Source organism: Aegilops tauschii, chromosome 7 (assembly GCF_002575655.3).
Source record: "Aegilops tauschii subsp. strangulata cultivar AL8/78 chromosome 7, Aet v6.0, whole genome shotgun sequence".
Taxonomy (NCBI): Eukaryota; Viridiplantae; Streptophyta; class Magnoliopsida; order Poales; family Poaceae; genus Aegilops; species Aegilops tauschii.
The window spans coordinates 185434498-185458601 of NC_053041.3; positions in this window are offsets into that span (position 1 = coordinate 185434498).

Below are 24104 nucleotides of genomic sequence, written 5' to 3' on the forward strand. Positions count from 1 at the left end.
TAGTCCGCTACAGCCCGGTTCACCGGAGTCCTGCTAGCCCAGCACTACTGCTCTGGACACTTGACTGGCCGGCATGTGATTCATATCGTTCCTGTGTCTGTCCCTTCGGGGAAATGTCACGCGGTGACATCCGGAGTCCTGTCTAGCCTGCTACAGCCCGGGTTCCCGGAGTCCTGTTAGCCCAGTGCTACAGCCCGGATTCACACGCTCCTGACCGACACGTTCGATGTGGACTCATGTATGCCTGTCCCCATACGTTAGTGCCGCTTTGGGTTCACGACTAGCCATGTCGGCCCGGGTTCTCTGTCATATGGATGCTAGCGACATTGTCATATACGTGAGCCAAAAGACGCAAACGGTCCCGGGCCATGGTAAGGCGACACCCGTGGGAGTACCGTGCGTGAGGCCGCAATGTGATATGAGGTGTTACAGGCTAGATCGGTGTGACTTGGAATCGGGGTCCTGACAAGTGAGTAATATTCCTTCTCATTCCAACCTACTCTTTAGTTGGCAAGCATCATATGATGGAAAGATATAAGCATATATGGCCATTCAAATATATTTGATCGTGAATTATTACTGTTGACATTACCCTTGAGGTAAAAGGTTGGGAGGCGAAACATTAAGCCCCTATCTTTCTCTGTGTTCGATGAATACTATTTGTTTTAAAAAATATGCTTTGAGTGGTAGCAATCATGGAAGACTAAATGATAGTTGAGTATGTGAAGTTTGCTGAATCAAAGCTCTGACATAGCCTCTTCCTGAAAATAAGATGAATTGTAATTGTTAGATGACTAATAACACAGTTTGTTAGTTTTCAAGAAAGTTTATGATCTATACTTTAACATGTGAATAGTTTGTTACTTGATCATGCAAAGTTCTATGAGTTGAGCTACTGTTATGACATATAATGATGCTATAAAATGTGATTGAAATTATCATTGATCAAACTTATGCACCTGCTAGCATTCACACTTCATAAATTATTTCTTTTATCATTTACCTACTCGAGGACGAGCAGGAATTAAGCTTGGGGATGCTGATTCGTCTCCAACGTATCTATAATTTATGAAGTATTCATGCTATTATATTATCCATCTTGGATGTTTTATGGGCTTTACTATACACATTTATATTATTTTTGGGACTAACCTATTGACCCAGAGCCCAGTGCCAGTTCCTGTTTTTTCCCTTGTTTCAGTGTTTCGAAGAAAAGGAATATCAAACGGAGTCGAAACGGAATGAAACCTTCTAGAGAAGTTATTTTCGGAAAGAAAGCAACCCGGGAGACTTGGAGTCCACGTCAAGAAAGCAACGAGGAAGGCACGAGGCAAGGGGGGGCGCCCTCCACCCTCATGGGCCCCTCGTGGCTCCCCTGACGTATTTCTTCCGCCTATATATATCCATATACCCTAAAACGATCGGGGAACAGGATAGATCTGGAGTTCCGCCGCCGCAAGCCTCTGTAGCCACCAAAACCCAATCGGGACCCTGTTCCGGTGCCCTGCCGGAGGGGGAACCCTCATCGGTGGCCATCTTCATCATCCCGGCGCTCTCCATGACGAGGAGGGAGTAGTTCACCCTCGGGGCTAAGGGTATGTACCAGTAGCTATGTGTTTGATCTCTCTCTCATGTTCTTGAGGTGATACGATGTTGATGTATTGTGAGCTTTGCTATTGTAGTTGGATCTTATGATGTTTCTCCCCCTCTACTCTCTGGTAATGGATTGAGTTTTCCCTTTTAAGTTATCTTATCAGATTGAGTCTTTAATGATTTGAGAACACTTGATGACAATGGGTTATTCTATTGATTCACTTGATGTATGTTTTGGTGATCAACTTGTGGATTCCGCCCATGAACCTATGCATAGGGGTTGGCACACATTTTCGTCTTGACTCTCCGGTAGAAACTTTGGGGCACTCTTTGAGGTTCTATGTGTTGGTTGAATAGATGAATCTGAGATTGTGTGATGCATATCGTATAATCATACCCACGTATACTTGAGGCAACATTGGAGTATCTAGGTGACATTAGGGTTTTGGTTGATTTGTGCCTTAAGGTGTTATTGTAGTACAAACTCTAGGGCCGTTTGTGACACTTATAGGAATAGCCCAACGGATTGATTGGAAAGAATAACTTTGAGGTGGTTTCGTACCCTACCATAATCTCTTCGTTTGTTCTCCACTATTAGTGACTTTGGAGTGACTCTTTGTTGCATGTTGAGGGATAGTTATATGATCCAATTATGTTATTATTGTTGAGAGAACTTGCACTAGTGAAAGTATGAACCCTAGGCCTTGTTTCCTAGCATTGCAATACCGTTTACGCTCACTTTTATCGTTAGTTACCTTGCTGTTTTTTTATATTTTCAGATTACAAAAACCTATATCTACCATCAATATTGCACCTGTATCACCATCTCTTCGCCGAACTAGTGCACCTATACAATTTACCGTTGTATTGGGTGTGTTGGGGACACAAGAGACTCTTTGTTATTTGGTTGCAGGGTTGCTTGAGAGAGACCATCTTCATCCTACGCCTCCCACGGATTGATAAACCTTAGGTCATCCACTTGAGGGAAATTTGCTACTGTCCTACAAACCTCTGCACTAGGAGGCCCAACAACGTCTACAAGAAGAAGGTTGCGTAGTAGACATCAGCACTCCTCCGAGTCCTTGATGAGAAGCGTCACAATACACCTGGTAATCCTTGTGTATGTGCGGCAAAATTAGCACTGGGGCTGTAACCAAACGTTTCTTAAGCTCCTGAAAACTGGCTTCACAATCCACGGTCCAAATGTACTTGGTTTCCTTTTTCAACAGCTCAGTCATGGGTTTAGCAATCTTGGTGAAATTCTTAATAAATCTCCGATAATACCCTGCAAGTCCGAGAAAACTGTGGATCTCCTAGACTGAGGTGGGGGATTGCCATTTATTGACCGATTCAACCTTGGTGGTGGGTTGACTGCTATTCCTTCTCCTGAAATAACATGTCCGGGGAATCCGACTTCCTTCAGCCAAAATTCACATTTTCTTAACTTGGCATATAACTGATGTTCTCGGAGTTTCTCCAGAACTAGACACAAATGTTCCTTATGCTCTTCCTCGCTCTTGGAGAAAACCAGTATGTCATGGATGAACACCACGACAAACTTGTCCAGATATTCCATAAATACCTTGTTCATGATGCTCATAAAATACGCAGGGGCATTAGTCAGTCCAAATGACATGACGGTATACTCATATAAACCGTACCTAGTGGTGAAAGTTGTTTTGGGTATATCTTGTTCACGAATCTTCAACTGATGATACCCTGATCGAAGACCGATCTTGGAGAATACCATGGCTCCGACTAGCTGATCAAATAAATCATTTATCATCGGCAGTGGGTACTTATTCTTGATGCTCACGTCGTCCAACGACGATAATCCACAACCATTCTCAGGGTTCCATCTTTCTTCTCTACCAAAAGAACCGGGGCTCCCCAAGGTGACGAACTTGGGCGAATATATCATTTCTCCAATAATTCCTTGACCTTCTTCTTGATCTCTTCCAGATCATTCGGGGGCATCCGATAAGGTCTCTTGGATATTGGGGCTGTGCCGGGTAATAACTCGATCAAAAATTCTATTTCTCTATTTGGTGCATTCCGGGCAATTCCTTCTGGAATACATCGGGAAAATCTTGCACTATTGGCACTTCCTCCTGAACAACTCACGTGAGGGAATTCACACGATTCTTCATTGGTGTGCGTCTGGATACATACTTGATCCTCTTCTGCTCCGGGGTTGTGAGAAAAATCGTCTTGCGGGCACAATCAATGTTTCCTTCGTACTTGGTCAGCCAATCCAGGCCTAGGATTACATCCAATCCTTGTGACTCTAATACGATAAGGTTTGTGCGGAATTCATGATTCCCGATACTGTGGTTCGTCGGGTGGCATCCTAATCCTGCCATCATCTCAGCTCCTGGGGAACTGACCTGGAGGGGTTTTCTAAGGGTCCTGGTGGGTAACCCATAATTTTCCACAACTACCCTTGAGATGAATGAATGTGTGGCACCAGAATCAAAAAGTACCAATACTAGATGTGAATTTAATAAAAACTTACCGATTATGATATCCGGCTGATCATAGACCTCCTCCACATCAATGTGGTTCACTTGATCTCGGGGAAAAGGGTTGGGCTTCTTGAATCCACAGTTATCATTACCATTTCTGTCGGCGTCCTGGGAACGGGGGTCCCCAGACTTGCTTGCCTGCGGCCCACGGTGTGGCTCCACCAGCGACCCTGTATGACCCATCTTCACCAGCAAACACCCAAGACCCTCGCGAGGGCCCGAGCCTCGCGAGGCGGACGACGCAAGACCTCCTCGGGGGCGGCCTCACCAGGCTAGCTCACGAGGGGCCAAGAGATCAAGGCAAGGGGCACCTCGCGAGGTTTCTGTGATGCAAGCCATGACGACCAGGGCCAGGCGGGCGCCAATGCGCGCAGTGCCCTCGTTTCCTCTTTGGTGCTAAAGAGGCAAGCACAGGCGAGGAGTCCCGAGGCATCAGGCAAAGGTTCCCATATCGGTGCAACGAGACCAAGATCAGCAGGACGGCAGGACGGAGGTCACCGTGGAGCCCAAGACGGCGTCACCACCAGAGCCTTTGGCAGGCGAAGACCACCTTTAGTCAGGATAACTTGTACTAGTTGTCTCCCTTCAAATTTGGCCGTTGTGGCATCCCTTCCCACCAGCATTTGGGAAGAGGACCAGGGCCTCTATAAATAGGGCTAGCCCCCACAGTAGGAGGCAATTGATCCGAGGCCATTCAGATCATCCTCATCCACACAATCTCACCAAGCACAAGAGCACCTCTCCTCAGGAGGTTGTTCTTCCCTTGTAACTATTCCTCCTCAAGCCCAAGAGGCAATCCACCACACCACACTGGAGTAGGGTATTACACCACATCGGTGGCCCGAACCAGTATAAATCTTGTGTCCCTTTGCTCTGCGAGTTCGACGTGCTGAGCGTTCAGATCACGGTGAGGGAGAGTGCTAGGGGGAGGAGAGATCTTCGTGCACACCGCAGTGTTCGAACCTCAAGGGTTTTGCCGGAACCCGAAATCCGACATTTGGCGCGCCAGGTAGGGGTGCGCTGAAGCCTTCCTTCCATCAATGCACACTCTGCAATCACCGCGCATTGCCCCCATGGCCGGCGTTGCTCTTCCGGCCGCGATGACCGATGCCCATGGCGGGGCCAGGGGGCTCCTAGCCTTAGCCCCTGCCTTGCGGTGGGTGCAGTTGTGATGCCCCGAGACCGGCGCTCCAGATGCCTTCCATGTTTTGCGTGTCAGCTCTATTATTTATTTGTTTGTTGCATTCATCAACGCATCATTCCCATTGCATCGACACTTTGTTGCCGTCATTGTTTTCAAACTTGCATCCCCTCGTAGTTGTCACGCCCCCTTGCTTCTGTTGACCGTTCCGAGACCAACTTTGTTCTTCGTTTTCCCTCTTGCCTAAACTGGAGTCTCTTTGCATAGTGCAGCGACCCCTCGCCCCATGTCCGAATCTTCCCCGAACCCGAGCCAGACTATCGTTACCGTTGGGTCCGGATCATCCCCAAACATCTATAAAACATCTTCGTTTTATTTATTGGACTCCCTGGCCTATTTATTTGTCGACCGTCCGATTGCGATCGGATGAACGAGATAGCCCCTAGCCTAACCACTCGCTATATATAACTAGACCAACCCTAATCTTTAGGAGACTTGTCCCATCCTCCCAGCCAGCCGCCGCCGCCACTCCACCAAATCTCTCTCGGGATCCATCCCCTCCTCGATTTGACACACCAGCCAACCAAATCCATCCCCTCCTCGATCCACCCGTCCGCCCGAGCACCGCCGAGGCCCTGTAGCAGGAACCCGACCTCTCCTGCCCGGAGACCTCCGCCTTCGACCGACCTCGCCGGAGACCACCGCTGCTTCACCTCATCTCCAACTACGATCATGGTTCCTCCCCGCTTCTGCTTCTCCTTCACTTCCTCTGCTCCCGTTCCCTCTGGTTCCCTCTCTCACCTGCTCTCTGTCTTCTCCAGAAAACCTACAGGAGCATCCATGGTCGTCCCCACTTCGTCGCTGCCTTCCCCTCGTCTCCCCGTCCAGACCACCCAAGTCCGCCCCATGGAGCTCGCCTCCACCGCCAGCAGCAGCACCTGAGCTTCCTCTCATGGACCCAGCCCTGAGCTCCTCCTACGCCCGCACCTGCAGACCACCACTGGACCAGATCCTCGCGCCTCTCTTTCTATTTCCTTCTTACCCCGGTTCTTCTTGCTTCCTTACCTCGCGGCCTCCCTGTTTCTTCAGACGAACAGGAGCTCCAGGAGTCCATGGACGCCCGAACCACCTAGGCCTCGAAGCTCCAACACCGTCTCTCGTCGCGTGGCCGTCCATGCTCGCGCCAGTCAGATCCGGAGGGCCGCCGCCCCTCGCCGTTCCCGCCGGTCGCTGCCGCCGTTGCCTCTGCTCCCTGCCTCTGCATCGCGCTGCATCGAGCAGTGCTCGACCCGACAACACCCGTTGACCACGCGCGTTGACCGCGCCCCCTCCACCTCGTTCGATCCTGCCTGCCAGCAGCCATCTCCACCGACCGGGCGTTGGCCCATGGGTGAGCTCCGCGCAGCCCCTCCTCTCTGTTGGCCCAGTTCAGCAGATTCGGCCCAGCATGTTTTTTTCTTCTGTCTGGCAATTTACCTTTTTTCCAGGAGTTTACAGATTTGCAGAAAAACCCTTGAACTTCATGCATATAATAACTCCTGAACCATGCATCATATTAAAATGTTTTAAATGTGTAAAATGCTTAGAATTTCATCTAGTTTCGTAATATGCTGCTTTCATCCATGTTGAAAATGTTTAAACTTGCTGTTTGTTTAATTTTGTATAAATGCCATGCTAAAATGATTTATTTCATAACTAATTAACCGTAGCTTCGAATTTAATAAACTTTATATGTAAATGGGGTGGAAAATGCATAGAATAACTTGGTTCACTTTAATTTGATGTTTAATAAATTTAAAATATGATTTAGGGTAGAACAGTAGCTAATTCAAAATATGGACATGAGGATTTTCCGGAATTGTTGTTTGTTGTTCCGGCCTCATTTAAACTTCCCTAAATAGATAGTTTACTTATGCTTCACCCCTTGCCATGTTAACCAACATTTAACATTGTTGAGTACATAAACGAGATTTTACTAAATATTCGAATGTTGTGTTTCTTCAATATGCAACTCGTTGCATATTGAGCTCCACTTAACTTGTAGTGTTTTTTGTTGCACTTTGCCATGCCATGCTCATTAAACCGGACATGCATCATACTTGATTGTGCATCATGCCATGTTTATGTGATGGTTGTTTACTATGTTGTTTGCTTCTTTCCGGTTTGCTTCTCTCGTTAGCTTCGGTTTTGTTCCGGAGTTGTGAGGATTCGTTCGACTCCACCCGTTTGTCTTCTTCTTGGAATCGTTCTTCTTCCTAGCGGGATTTGAGGCAAGATGACCATTACCCTCGATATCACTTCTATCTTTGCTTGCTAGTTGTTTCGTTCTATCGCTATGTCGTGCTACCTACCACTTGTTTATCATGCCTCCCATATTGCCATGTCAAGCCTCTAACCCACCTTCCTAGCAAACCGTTGTTCGGCTATGTTACCGCTTTTGCTCAGCCCCTCTTATAGCGTTGTTAGTTGCAGGTGAAGTTGAAGATTGCTCCATGTTGGAACATGATGATTTTGGGATATCACAATATCTCTTATTAAATTAATGCATCTGTATACTTGGTAAAGGGTGGAAGGCTCGGCCTTATGCCTGGTGTTTTGTTCCACTCTTGCCGCTCTAGTTTCCGTCATACCGGTGTTATGTTCCTTGATTTTGCGTTCCTTACGCGGTTTGGGTTATGGGACCCCCTTGACAGTTCGCTTTGAATAAAACTCCTCCAGCAAGGCCCAACCTTGGTTTTACATTTGCCTAACAACCTATACCTTTCGCTTGGGTCGGCCAACTCGAGGGTCATGTTTATTTTAACCCCCCCGGGCCAGTGCTTCTCTAAGTGTTGGTCCGAACCGAGTAGACTGCGGGGCCACCTCGGGGAAACTTGAGGTTTGGTTTTACTCGTAGGATGTCTCATCCGGTGTGCCCTGAGAACGAGATATGTGCAGCTCCTATCGGGATTTGTCGGCACAGTCGGGTGGTTTTGTTGGTCTTGTTTTACCATTGTCGAAATGTCTTGTAACCAGGATTCCGAGACTAATCGGGTCTTTCCGGGAGAAGGAATATCCTTCGTTGATCGTGAGAGCTTGTGATGGGCTAAGTTGGGACACCCTGCAGGGTATGAACTTTCGAAAGCAGTGCCCGTGGTTATGTGGCAGATGAGAATTTGTTAATGTCCGGTTGTAGAGAACTTGACACTTGACTTAATTAAAATGCATCAATCGCGTGTGTAGCCATGATGGTCTCTTTTCGACGCAGTCCGGGAAGTGAACACGGTTCTTGTGTTATGGTTGTGTGTAAGTAGTTTCAGGATCACTTCTTGATCACTTCTAGCTTCTCGACTGTTGAGTTGCTTCTCTTCTTGCTCTTATTTGCGTATGTTAGCCACCATATTTGCTTAGTGCTTGCTGCAGCTCCACCTCATTACCCCATCCTAATAAGCTTAAATATTCTTGATCTCGCGGGTTTTGAGATTGCTGAGTCCTCGTGGCTCACAGATTCTACCAAAACAGTTGCAGGTGTCGATGATACCAGTGCAGGTGATGCTACCGAACTCAACTGCGAGTTCGACGAGGACCTTGTTCGTTACTATGTTACGTTTTCTTGATGATCAGTAGTGGTGCCCAGTTGGGACGATCGGGGATCTAGCATTTGGGGTTATCTTCTTTTCTTTTGGATTTGACCGTAGTCGGTCTATGTGTGTACTCTGAATGATGTATGATTTATTTAAGTATTGTGTGAAGTGGCGATTGTAAGCCAACTCTTTATCCCATTCTTGTTCATTACATGGGATTGTGTGAAGATGACCCTTCTTGCGACAAAACCACCATGCGGTTATGCCTCCAAGTCGTGCCTCGACACGTGGGAGATATAGCCGCATCGTGGGTGTTACAGCAGTGGCCACTCAAGTTCAAGCCAGAGATGCCGCCGTGCTTCGACGGCGCAGCGGACCCGTCGGCCTTCCTGCTAGCGTATGAAGCACTACAAAAAAAGACACATCCGTGACATTTTGGGCCGAACGAAATTTTTTCTGTCATACTTATGACACTTCTGTGATGATAATTGTGACAAAACCCGGTATCATCATATATGTGGTGGGGTCCTACTTCTATAACAAAAAATCATGACAGAAAATGGGCTTTTCGTCCTGGGCGGGCCGGAGACGCTGCTGCATGACATTCTTTGGGCCGTCCATGACGGAAAAAACCGTGATAGAAGCGAGGGCAAGGAAAATATCGGGGTGTTCCCGGTTACGGTGGGTGGTCGGGGCCGAGCGATGCGCGTTTCTCTCGTACACGCACGCGCGTGGGTACGAGGTGTTGGGATCTAACTGAACCCGAGCGATTGCACCGCAGGCTACGCGTTACTGAACCCGAGCGATCGATCGATGGCTGTTAACTGAACCCGATCGAGTGATTCCTGCGCTACTGCTGCCAACTGAAGCAGATCGATGCTGCCTCTGGATGAACAGTGAGCATTGCTGGGGGGTTTGGATGAACAGTTCCTGGTGGGGGTGGATGAACAGGACCCCGTGGTGTTGCCTCTGGATGAACAGTGAGTGTTGCTGGGGGGGGGGGGGTTGGATGAATAGTTCCCGATGGGGGTGGATGAACAGTACCCCGTGGTGTTGCCTCCGGATGAACAGGACCCCGATCGATCGAGCCGGTTGGGGCTGGATGAACAGGACCCCGTGGAGGGCTAGATGAACTGGACCACCCCGTGGAGGGCAGGATGAATAGTAGATGGTGGAGGGCTGGATGAACAGTAGCCCGTGGAGGGGTGGTTGAATAGGAGCCTGTGGAGAGGGCTGGTTGAACAGTAGCCGGTGGAATAGCGCGCGGTGGAGGCTGGATGAACAGGAGCCCGTGGATGAACAGTCGCAGGTGGAGGCTGGAGGAGGTCGATGGTGGATGAACAGTAGCCAGTGGAGGCTGGAGGGGGTCGACGGTGGAGATGAACAGTATCCCGTGGAGTCCCGTTTTGCGGTACGCCACACCCCTCCCGATGAACAGGACCCCCGTTTCGACCGTAGCGCTCCAACACAAGTCCGTTTCCTCTGTTTTGCGGTACATCACATCCCTCCCGATCAACAGGACCCCTGTTTCGACTGTAGGAGGTCCGTTTCCTCAGTTTTGCGGTACGCCAGACCCCTCCCGATGAACAGGATCCCGTTTCAAACGTGGCCAGCCGAACACAAGGCCGTGTCCTCCGTTCTGCGGTACGCCGGGCCTCGTTTCCATCGGCTGTTCCATCCAAGCCCTCCCGATGAACACGACGACGCATTCCGTTCCGACCCAGCCGGTTGGCTCCCCATTGTCAGTGTGGAACGACACCTATGGGATCACAAGAATCCCTACTACTGTTCCCAGGGCGCAGGGTTGCAAGAAGAGCAGGATTAGTAATCATCACAAGGATCGTTTACCCAGGTTCGGGCCTCGAGGATGCGTAAAACCCTAGTCCGGCTTTGGTGGATGTATTTTAGAGAGTTCTTGAACACTCGAACTAGCTATGGTGGGTGCGTGGTTCCAAAGAGCCGAATCCTTTTCCAGTATGCCATGGGCCTCCTTTTATAGTCGAAAGGGGCTGCCACAGTGGCACACAGGAGGTGGAAAGGCGTACAGTGCTACGAGCTTATCACTCGTATTACAGGACAAGACGCACTTAATGCGCCGCTGAGGTGTCCCCTAGTTTTATCGGGGACGGGGGCGAGGCCCGGCCCGTCCGCCGCCGCTCCTCCTTGCTTTTACATGCGCCCTGGCCACCGATGCATGCGGCGCCATGTAGGCAGGCAGGCAGCTGTTGTGGCACGGTGGTAGGGTCTTCATGAAGATCTGCATGCTGCCACACACGCGCTTGATGAGATGGCCTGGGAGCTGCATGTTTCCACGCAAGTGCCTGCCCAGTTGGTTGGGCTGGCAGCTGCATGCGAACGGCGGTGGAGACTTGGCTGGTGCGGGCCTAGCAGTGGCCCTGCTGGCGTCCTTGGTGAGAGCCTTGCCAGGTGGCCCGGCAAGGGTCTTGCCGTGGTGCCCTGTCGCCCCCGGGTAGGGTCTTGCCGGGTGTCTTGTGGCTCTCCTCGGCAAGGATCTTGCCGAGGACCGTTGTCTTTTAATCCTCATCTAATCTTGAACATTCCTTGTATTCACAAAGATCTGCATGCCACCATGGAGGTGCCCCCCGAGCCCTTGTTCCAACGTGGTTGGTTGAGTTGGAACCCGTTGGCTCGAGGGTGGCTCACTCCGCTGGCGTGGGCGAGCCGCCCCGGCAAGGGCCTTGCCGGGGCTGCTGAGGCTGTCCCCGGCAAGGATCTTGCCGGGGGAACCTGCTTCACCTCTGTGCTTCTTCGTGGTCTCGGTCTTGGCGTTGCTCTGGCCGTCTTGGTCTCCGGTTTTACCTTGGTTCACCTCCCCTATTCTGCTTGGTGTGGCCGCGGGCGCGGCTCCGACTGTCCGTGCACAGGTAAAGGGGTACAAAGATGCGCCCCTTCTTTTGTACACCGACAGGAGCCCCCGGGCCTGGGCCCCACATAAGCGCGCCACGTTGTTGGGCCAGGCCCAAAACAGTGCGCGGGCAGGCGGGGTGGTTTTTACCGCGGTAAAACTTTTGGCGCGCTGCGCCTCCCACAACCCGCGTTGAACGCGCGACGTGGAGGGGTGCGCGTGATGTGGGCGGCATGCGTGGGGCAGTTTCCGATTGCATGCGTCACGTCGCAGTAAAGAGGCGTCTCGCGCCTTCCCCGTAAAAAGAGGGAGGCATGGAGGCGCGGCTCATTTCCTGAATGGGGCCGGGTCACGGTCTTCAAGGCGTCCACACCCCACGATAACGGGGTGGGGAGAGGTCGCTTCACCCATCCTCTTGGTTCTGCACGTTCGGCACTCATTCTTCATGCAGGTGGCGAACTGTGGAGGCGGGAAACCGGGCCGTCGCTGGTTGGGGCAGCGGGTCGGTCCCGATTCCCTGCACCTCCGGCGGCTGGATTGGCTGAGTGGGGCGGCTGGGTCTCGACCCCGCCCCTTTATAAAGAAGGGGAGAGAGGGCACCACCCCACATCCTTCAGTATCCATCTCCCTTCATCTTTGCTTCTTTCTTCCATCTGCCATGGCGAGAGGTGGTTCTGAGCCTTCGATGGTGGCAGCGAGGGTCGCCGCTCGTCAGCGCGTCCCTCCTTCCCTCGAGCGCGCGGCGGCGGAGCCAGCCGCAAGGGGAAGGGGGAGGGGCCGTGGCCGCCGCGCCGGCCGGGGGAGAGGGGCACGAGGCGACGCGTCGGCCGTGCCTCTGCCAGCGGTACCTCCCGCGATGGAGGGCCACGTCGGGGACCGGCCCTGCGAGTTCTTCATCAGGCTGCGCCGGCCACCGCGTCGTCGTCTCCGTCTCCCCACCCCCTTCGCAGCGGAGATGGAGCTCAATCCGTCTCAGACCCTCAGGTTGCACATGAGGGGATGTGGGACCGGTGGGAAGCGAGTCGACGTCGACTTCCCCCCTCCTCACGTTATGTATCTTCGTCGCGGGTGGAAGACGTTTGCCCGCATCCATAGCCTGACGGTGGGGCTCGTCCTCTACTTCAAATTAATGGAGGGCGGCCTGCTCTCCATCAAGGTCTCCGGAGATCTTGGGACTCGCCTGAAGTGCTGCATGGAGAGCACTTCCGACGATGAAGACTCTTCCTCGAGCGGGAGTGACGAGGAGGACAGCGACAGTGGCGACGAGGGAGTCGAGCGGCAGGATGCCGACTCCGACTTCGACTGACCGCGCCGTTCCTCCCTCGGTCACGCGCCCTGCCGAGGGCCATCCTCACTAAGCTCTCCTTCGGGGTGCTTCCCGTCGTCTCCTTGGGCGGCTGGCGTAGGAGGGCCGGCGAAGGCGACGAAGGCGGGTGGCGGCCGTTAACTCGGAGTACGCGGGCACCGACGCCTTCATCACGTATTGGCGAGCCGCTGCCTCATCTTCCAGCTTTCTGCTTCTTTTTGCCCTCCCGCTGTCATGTTTCATCTTCTGAGGAGAGGGACAAGAAAGTGATTACGGGCATCTCATCTCTTTTTTAGTTTTTAAGCCTTCGGGCCTTCGTTAAATTTAGAACTTGTAATCCCCTTGCTCATGTTCTTCATTCCGTATGAACTATACCTGTATGGGATGTTTTTAATGAAAAAGGGATGTTTGCCGGGTTTTTCGTTCGCGGGTAGACCCCACGACAAGGAGCGAATCCTTGTTGCTATTTATAGCAAAAGAGCCCGTGCGTTGCAACGGGAGAGAAAACATAACACACGCTCTTAACTCAACAACCATCACTCAAGACCACAATAGGTCCATCTCCTTTATTTTTGCGAGGCATCATATTTGTGTTGCCGCTTATCCTGCTTCTCACCCTCGCCGGCGATGGCCTCGGTGTTCACACAAAACAAAAAAAACGTATGTTGAATATGGTTAATCCTAAGGCGTCACTCTCTCCCTCTCTCCTCCCTCTCCCTCACTCTCTCTCTCTCTCGCTCGTTTTCTCTCACTCTCGCGATGACAAATCTGTTGTTTTTCCCTGCGACATTTTTCAGAGGTGTGCATGTGTAGTTATCGATGTTTTCTTTTCCCTATATGGTTATAGTGGGGTGTTTATTTGCAATCTGGATCGCCGCCGGTATGAAAAAATGGATCTTGCGCTATAAATTATAAGTTTGCTTCCATAAAAATATTTTAAAAATATTTAACAGGTAAAATTAACATCATATTTAGATTCCGCACATTTTTCTAATAAAATTTCATATATAATATGTTAAAATCGAAGTTACGGTTTAAAAGATACAGATAATTTAGAAAATCATTTGGTTTGACTCAAATATATTCCAAAATAATATTTAAAAATACTTAACATGTAAAAATAATCACATATTCATATTCTACATATTTTTCTAATCAAATTTCATATATAACATGTTAAAATCGGAGTTACAGTTTAAAAGATACGGATGATTTTAAAAAGCATTTGTTTGACTTAAATATGATACGCGGATGAATTACCTAAAACATCAGGGGGGTTTTTGAAAAATGTAAAATAACGGTTCGGGTGTGACTTAAATCCGGACGGCGGGTTGATTTCAAGAAAAGACAGGGACTTTTGTGTAAAATACGAAAATAACGATTCGTTTTAACTTAAAACAGGACTGCGGGTTGAATTCTTTGAAATAGAGGGACTTTCCTGAAAAATGCTATGACGGACGAAAGAAACCCAATTTGCTTTATTATTAGGTAAAGATAAGATAAACGTTTTTCGCCCGGCAATAGGCCTTGCCGTCCCCCTCACTTCGCTCGACCATTCTCACGCTCTTGGCGGAGGCAGGGATGAAGTAGGCTTAGGCTCCTTGTTCTATCTCCTTGCCGCCGCGGCTACAACCAAATCCGGACCCAGGAGATAATCCTTAGGTATAGGAAAAAGGGGAGCACGGTAGCCCGGAGAAAAAATGATGTTTCACGTGCCCCAGTTCCGTTCCGAAATGCATGACAGAGGATGAAAGACTTATCTAGATCTGCAGCCCCCGGCAACCTTGTCTTGCTGCGGTTGGATCCATGTACTTGCAACCCCCGGCAACTCTGGTTTGCCGGGGTCGGGACGCCGGTCCGTTCCCTTTGTTCCAACACTACAAAAAAAATACACTTCCGTGATGATACGTGTTTGTCACAGTAGGTCGCGTTTTCTGTCATGCTTGTACATCCATGACAAATTTATGATAGAATCAAGATAGTCATACCTGTGCTGTCGTAGAAGTGTTCCATGACATTGCCAAAATTATCATCACGGAAGTATCCACTTCCATGATGATAAATCGCGCGTCACAGAATTGCTTTCGTCAAGGGTGACCGACACGTGGCATCCACCGTAACGGAACACCGTTAAGCTATCGGGTCGGATTTTGGATCCGATAACCCGTTAACACCCACGACCAGTGCCGATTTTCCACGTGTAAAATTCTCATTGGCTGACGGATCCACGCGTCAGCTCCGCGTTGGCACAGGTGTCACTCATCCAACGGTCGAGATGGGCCTATGATATGTTGACACGTGGACCGGCCCAAAAGTGGCCCACAAAGTTTAAATGGGCCGGCCCAACCGAAGGCTCATAAGATTTAGCGGACCATAATTGGCCAGCCCAGCTAAAGGCCCGCAAAATTTAGCGGACCATAATGGGTCGGCCCAGCTAAAGGCTCACACGATTTTGCAGACCATAATGGGCCGGCCCAGCTAAAGGCCCACAAGATTTTGCGGACCACAATGGGCCGGCCCAGCTAAAGGCCCACAAGATTCTGCAGACCATAATGGGCCGGCCCAGCTAAAGGCCCAACATTCTCTGTCAAATCGGCCCGTCAACGGCCTGTCCTAAACTTGTCATCAACACGGCCCATGGTCACTTCTGGCCCGTTAACAGTCCGCTAAGTAATTGGGCTGAATTACGGCCCGGTGTATTTCTGGCCTGTTAAAGGTCCGGCTTCATTTGGGCCCATTTACAGGCCATCAAAACTTTTGGCCCCTAAACGACCGTGAAGGATTTGGGTCATATTCGGCCATGTCTGACATTCGGCCTGTTAGAGGCCCACTATAGCTTTGGGCCACTTTCGGCCTGGTATCATTTTCGGCCTGTTAACGCCGGACGTAAACCATGGGCCATATGTGGCCCAATGTCATATCGGGCCCATTAAAGGCCCATATAAAAATGACGATAATCTAGCCCGACCGAAGTTCCGGCCTGTTAAAGGCCCGTGTATTAGGTCGGCGCATTTACGGCCCGTCCGAATTTTGGCCTGTCAAAGATCCGCATCGTAAATGGGCCACCATTTCGGCCTGTTATGTCCAGTGGGTTATTTGGCATAATCAGGGCCCAATCTCACTTTAGGTCTATTAAAGGCCCATGTTTTTATGGGCTCGACATATTTACACCTGTAAACGGCCTATTTTTACTGAGGGCCCAAATTATGTTTAGGCCTGTTAAAGGCCCACTATGGGCATAGGCCTACCAAAAATATATGAAAGCTTATGCTGATTTAGGCCCAGATATTTTTAGTGGGCTACATGCCAATTTCAGCCCGTAATCGTTTTTAGCCCAATTGGAATGGGCCCGACGAATGTTGGCATGTTGGGCTCCTACGAAGCTTTGGGCCGAATACATTACTAAGATAAACCTACACTATACAAAAATAGCCTCGTAATTACTGCAGCCTGAGGCAGCATCATAAATGTTGTATCACAACAAAATAAATTCCAACCATACAACGAAAGGCCTGTTGGCATAAAGTTTACAGTCCTTCCAGATAAAAGCACCATCAGATGTATAGAAGCACATATCATTTGAGCTGAGTGCTAATGTTTCAGGCTGTAGAATCTGATGGAGCAGCACGATCTCCACCTTTTTTCCGCCATTGCGCTTGAACAACGAAGCGAATGTCTGATAGTCTGGTTTCAAAACCATTCATATCTTGACGACATTTCTCAACCACTATTCTTGTTTCCGAAACAACGTCCATTAGGGATTGGACTTGTGTCTGGACCACAGATATATCACTCTGTCTAGCAGGAGAATTTTGTTCAGTAGGCGATTTGGACGAGGTTACCTTGACAACCAACCCAGAATTACGCAGGAAGGTGCTTTTTGCACTGTTAGTGGAGAGATACTGACGCACTGCAGCAAGAGGTGACATTGTGCCTGTAGTAGCCTCATCACCTTCAGGTGGTTGTGGTTGTTCAATCATTTGTTCCATAGCTTCCTGAAAGTTTGAACTTGTAGATTAGTGTACCAGATAAGTTACTAATGAGACAAAAACAAACAAAGTAGGTTAAACGTTTATACATAACTTATGTTGGTGAACTACTGTAATACATTAGCATGTATTGTAGTGCCAACTACATAATAAAATCACTTTCAGAACATATGTCCATGTAGCATGCCTACTGTATCGTCTATTTCCTCACATTCGTTGCCATCTAAGGATAAAGAGACATGGTTTAAAGTAGGATGAACATAGTATGACATCATTCATATCATGGGCAAACAGATATAAAACAAACATGCTATTTTATCATTGTGTGCGCACGTGAACATAACAACTAGATTACAGATCAAGACCAAAAGAATATCCTTCATCTGTTTTAAACCATGTAAGGTGAAATGATACGTTAAGACAACTGTGAATAAAAGTGAACAGAGTAACTGACATTGGCTGCAAACCAAGTAGTTAAATGAACACATCACAGTACCAATCAGTTCAAGGCAGAGTAAGGACTTACAACAGCGGCTTGAACTTGTGTGCTCATGCCCTTCATCTTGCTGGTGTGGCAATCCTTGAAGATTTGCACTGCATTCAGTTCAGGTTCTTTTTGGTCCGCACAGGCTTTCCTCTGTATTTGGAACAAGTCAATATAGATACGATAATATGGCACAAAAAAAAGAAGGAAGTAGCAGCTATTTACAAGAGCCTCACAGTGTGCAATATAGCCACGAGATCCTGTTGTCTGTTGGAATTTCACTTTAGAACGGTTGGTTTTGTTCTTCAAACAGTTAGCCTAGAAGAAGATACAATTGTAAGGCACATACATAAATACAAGTTCAATATGTGGTCTGATCAAATACATATAGCCTACTTGATACTTTGGATCAGACCAGTGTTTAACGAGGGCTGTCCAGTCTTCATCTGTAATATATTCTACTGGAGATGTTTGGGTGATTTCATTGTTAGCCTTGCCTTCAAAGTGAGATTTTCTAAGGTGGTACCGATACTGTCGCAGAGTAGACTGAAAAACATGAGTGCATTCTTGTTTAGTTGCATCATCTTTCGGATCCAACTTGAACCTCATCTGTTGAAAAAAGAATGTGAGTCTTATTAGGAGGAAGCTAGAAAGTATGGGACAGAGCAAGACAATATTACTAATTGCGATGAATAACATTACTTACGGATAAATGGTCAAGGAAGGTGTTAAACTGGGTATTGTCTTTCTCATTCCTGTACTGGATCCACGTTGGGAGGATACGTGCATGACACCTAACGGCAACGGCTGCCTCTGATACTAACTTGGTTGACTCTGTAGCGTCACGTGGCCTCTTTAAACTTTCCTCAAAATGGATCTCCATTCTTCCTCCTTTAGATTTTGTTAATCTGTCAAGCATTATCCCTGATGTCTGTTTCCGCTTGCACCGTGGTGGTAGTTCAACAACGAATATGGAAAGTGTTAGTGTACATCAAATTCTGAGAGTACATATAAAGGAGCATGCAACTGCAACTTGACTCGGTCAGGTACCGTCTTGGTGTTGATGCTCATGAGGTTCATCTGATCTTGCCAAGTCCTGTTGTGTCAGCAGTGCTTCGGAAGTAGTGTTAGGTGTGAAGGCAGCTTGGGAACTGGCCAGTTCCGGAGCAAAAGAACGAGTAACTGGTTGAGATGCTGGTACAGTTGAAGCGGATGCTGCAGCTGGTGGAGCAGGTGATACTGTGTTTGTAGATTTAGCCGGTGGACTTGGACCTTCTACTGCACTATAAGTACCAGCAGAATCTCAATGGCAGAACCTTTTCCGTTTCACCCGACGAGTAACAGCACTCCCTACTATATTATTTTCCTTGCTCTTTTTTGACTTTGCCATGTCAAGCTGTACCCACAACACAAAAGAATAAAATCACTCTTCAGAACTCATTGATGCATGATACAGACAAGCAATACTTTGATGTAAGACAACCGTATGAGGATGGAATATGTAAGAAAAACAGGACGGCATGGCATATTCACAGCTACGATGTGCAAACTAAGCAGAAGGATTTTCAAGAAAATAGAAGTAATGCAAGCTAGACACCATATGAAAGATGCAACCAATATTACTCTGCCAAGTTAAAAGTGTCTTGTCATAAGTGGCAATTCGAAAAATTAGAAGCAGTACAACGTAGAAATCAATGCAAGGTGCAACCACTATCAAACTGCCATGTTAAAAGCGTCCAATCATGAGTGACTGGTGCGGGATACACAACAGCAGTACTTTGATGTAAGAACATGGTATGATAGATAGATGCAGTGTATTCTAGACACAGAAAGCCATGTCATATGCACATGTATAACGTATAAACTCAGCAGGTGCAATTTAATAAAAATAGAAGAAATACAGGCTAGACAACATATGCAACATGAAACCAATTATCACACTTTCAACTTAGAGCAAGCACCTGCGATGGTGGAGTACGGGAGATGAACTCATCATGTAGACTTGGGACTTCAACTTCATTAGCAGTAGCAGTGGCAAATCTAGAGAGTCTCTGTTTGCGTTGGTGCGGAGGACCGCCAACATCCCCTAACTTACTCTTTTCCTTCCTCTTTTCTAATATTGCCTTATGAAGTCAAAACCACAAGAAGATGAATAAAATTAGCTCTGCATAACTGGTTGATGCATGATACAGACGAACACTACTTCGATGTAAGGCAAGCGCAGGATAGGAGGATGGAATATATACAAAAAAAGACAGCGTTTCATATTCACACGTACTATAGGAGGATGGAATATGTATGAAAAAACAGTAAGCGGAAGGCATTTCAACAAAATTAGAAGAAATGAAAGCTAGGCACCATATGAACATGCAACCAATCTCACTCTATCAAGTAAAAAGTGTCTCGTCGTAAGTGCCATTTCAAGAAATTAGAAGCAGTACAAGCTAGAAGACAATGCAAGATGCAACCTACATCACAGTCCCAAGTTAAATGTGTCTTATGGGTAAGTGATCGTTGCAGGTATAAGTTGTAAGCTACACAGATGCAATTCAACATAATCAGAAGCAATACAAACTAGACATCATACGGAAAACGCAACCACGTATAACAGTTCCAAGTAAGAGCAAGCACCTGTGATGGCGGAGTAGGAGAGATGTGCTCAGCATGTACATGTATGTTCTAGAAACAGGAACACGTGTCATATTCACAGGCATTACGTATAAAGTAAGCAGATGCAATTCAAGTTAGAAGCAATACAAGCTAGACATCATATGCAACATGCAACCACATATAGTAGTGTCAAGTTAGAGCAAGCACCTGTGATGGTGGAGTAGGGGAGATGTGCTCATCATCTACACAACTACGTTGACTGTCCAGCCTTGTGTTGTCTTGCGAATCTTGTTGGGAGGATGGCGGAGTAGAATCTGTAGAGACCCCCTGTTTGAGTTGCTCCGAAGGACCACCATCATCCACTGCCGGACTAATTTCCTTCAACTGTAATGATTTTGCATTGTGATGTCAAACCGATAAGAAAAAGGAATAAAATCCGCTCTTCAGAACTCATTCATGCATGATACTGACGAACACTACTCGGATGAAAGGCAAACACATGATGCGAGGATGGAATATGTATGAAAAACAGGATGGTGTGACATATTCACACCTATGATGTGGTAAATAAGCAGAAGGCATTTCAACAAATTAAAAGCACTGCAAGCTAGACACCATATGAAAGATGCAACCAATATCACTCTGCCAAGTTCAAACTGTATGGCGTTTCAACAAATTAGAAGCAGTACATGCTAGAAATCATATGCAAGACACAACCAATATCACAGTGGCGACTTAAAGGTGCCTTATCATAAGTGACTGATGCGGGATATGCAAGAATAGTAGTCTGATGTAGAAACAGGAACACATGTCATATTCACAGGCATTATGTGTAAAGTAAGCAGTTGCAATTCAACAAAGTTAGAAGCAATACAAGCTAGACATCATACGCAACATGCAACCACATATAATAGTGCCAAGTTAGAGCAAGCACCTGTGATGGTGGAGTAGGGGAGATGTGCTCATCATCTACACAGCTACGTTGACTGTCTAGCCTTGCGTTGTCTTGTGAATCTTGTTGGGAGGATGGCGGAGTAGAATCTGTAGAGAACCTCCGTTTCAGTTGCTCGGAAGAACCACCATCATCCAATGCCTTGCCAATTTCCTTCAACTTTATTGATTTTGCATTGTGAGGTCATACCGACAAGAGAAAGGAATATCATTCGCTCTTCAGAACTCATTCATGCATGATACTGACGAACACTACTCTGATGAAAGGCAAAGTCATGATACGAGGATGGAATATGTACGAAAAAAATGGACGGCTTGACATTTTCACACCTATGATGTGGTAACTAAGCAGAAGGCACTTCAACAAATTAGAAACACTGCAAGACACCATATGGAAGGTGCAATCAATATCACTCTGCCAAGTTAAACTGTCTCGTCATAGGTGGCGTTCATCAAACTAGAAGCAATACATGCTAGAAATCATATTCAAGACGCAAACCAATATCACACTGCCAACTTAAAGGTGTCCATCATAAGTGACTGATGCAGGATACACAAGAAGAGTAGTTTCATGTAAGAACATGGTGTGATAGACAGATATAGTATGTACCAAAAACAGGAAAGCGTGTCATATTCACATGTATCATGTGTAAGCTAAGCAGATGTAGTTTACACTAATTAGGAGCAATACGAGCTAGACACCATATGCAACATGCAACCAGATATCACACTGCCAAGTTAGAGCAAGCACCTTGGATGGTGGAGTAGGGGAGCGGAGACTTGGACCTTGTAATGCACTATCAGTACAAGGAGAATCAGTACAGATGCTCCGTTTACGTTGCTGCAGAGGACCACCATCATCGCCTTCCTTACTCTTTTCCTTCCTCTTTCTTGATTTTGCCTTGTCAAGTTAAACCCACAAGAAAAATGAATAAAATTTTCTCTTCAGAACTCATTGATGCATGATACTGACGAACACTACTTTCATGTAAGGCAGCCGCATGATAGGAGGATGGAATATGTATGAAAAACAGGACGGCGTGACATATTGACATGTATGATGTATAAAGTGTAAACTAAGCACAAGGTGCTTGAACTTGTTAGAATCGATGCAAGCTAGAAACCATATGAAAGATGAAACCAATATCACTCTGCCAAATTAAAAGGTTGCCCTAACAAATGTATTTGACCAAATTAGAAGCAATACATGGCAACAGGCTAGAAATAATATGCAATATGCAACGAATAAAGGTGACTCATCGTAAGTGATTGATGCAGGATACAGAAGAGAGGTAGTTTCATGTAAGAACAATGTTAACACATAGATGTAGTGTGTACCAAAAATAGGAAGGCATGCCATATTCACAGGTATAGTGTGTAAACTAAGCAGATGCAATTTACCCTAATTAGAAGCATTACAAGCTAGACACCATATGCAACATGCAACCACATATCACACTACGAAGTTAGAGCAAGCACCTGTGATGGTGGTGTAGGGGAAGTGCGGTCTTCAGGTACAGAGCTATGTTCAATATCTTCATTTAGGCTTGCTGTTTCTTGAGAATCATGTGGAGAGGATGAAATTGCATTCTTTATAAGAGTACTGCGTCTCATATTAACCCACGCGCGTGACTGTCTCATCATAAGCGATAGACGCGGGATACACAAGAACAGTAGTTTGATGTAAGAACATGGTGTGATAGGCAGATGTAGTATGTACCAAAAACAGGAAGGCGTCTCATATTCACATGTATAATGTGTAAGCTAAGGAGATGCAATTTAACAAATTAGGAGCATTGATGAGGGATACACAAGAAAAGTAGTTTGATGTAAGAACATGGTTAATAGAAAGACGTAGTATGTACGAAAAACAGGAAGGCATGTCATATGCGCAGGTATAGTGTGTTAACTAAGCAGATGCAATTTACCCTAATTAGAAGCATTACAAGGTAGACACCATATGCAACATGCAACCAGATATCACACTGCCAAGTAAGAGCAAGCACCTGCGATGGTTGTGTGGGGGAATTGCGGTGATCATCTAGCGAGCTACGTTGACTATCTTCATTTAGCCTTGTTGTTTCTTGAGAATCATGTGGGGAGGATGACACTGCACTCTTTAAACGAGTAGGGTGTCTCACAGTAACCCACTCGGGTGACTGTCTCATCATAAGTGATTGACGAGGGATACAAAAGAGCATTAGTTTGATGTACGAACATGGTTAATAGACATATGTAGTATGTGTGACACCCAAAATTTCATTTGGAATTTTTCAAAAATTTTACTTGACTTGAGGGAGGTGATTTAAAAATTTTCTTCAAAAGAACCCTCCCTTTCAAAATATTTTTTTTATGGCAAGAGTTTTATTTGGATTCACCCAAGACTTGTTTTTGGTCTTGGAAGTTCTTGCTTTTTATTTTGGACTCAAGCCAAAATGCTTTTCACTTGGGAAAAATGTCTTTTGAAAATTTCTTTGAAAATGCCCTATAACTTTTGGAATGATCCTTTACCACTTTCAACAAATCTCTCATGCCATGACCTTAGTGAAAATCCACTCTCATAAACTTTTCCTTATCTTTGGATCATGATTTACTTCAAATCCAGCAAGTTGGACCTCTCCATATTTTTATTTTCCACTTATTTCTTATCAAAACAATTTCTACCTTATATCTTGATCATTGGAGGTTTACAAAGGAACTACTCTTTCTGCTTTGATTTTTTCCCCCAAACCTTTTTCCCTTCCTAGTCCTTTGAACCCTCAACCAAGATCCATGAAGATCCAGTGGGCTCCAATTCAAAATTTTCAAATTATACTTGCTGCAAGTTTGGACCAGATTTGCCAAATTTGATGAAATTCATTCAAATTCTTCTCCAAAAATTCTGAGTAAAATCAGGCAGCCTCTGGGTGCTTTGAGTGGTCACCTCACCAAGCCCCAGCTCCAGGAAAAATTTTCTTCATACCTAATCATTTCATCGAACACCTTCAGAGCACTGTCAATATCAGGTTCAGTCAAATTCAGTTAACAGTGGTTGTATCACTGTCGTTTTCTTCAGTGTCTGTTGTCGATCTCGCGA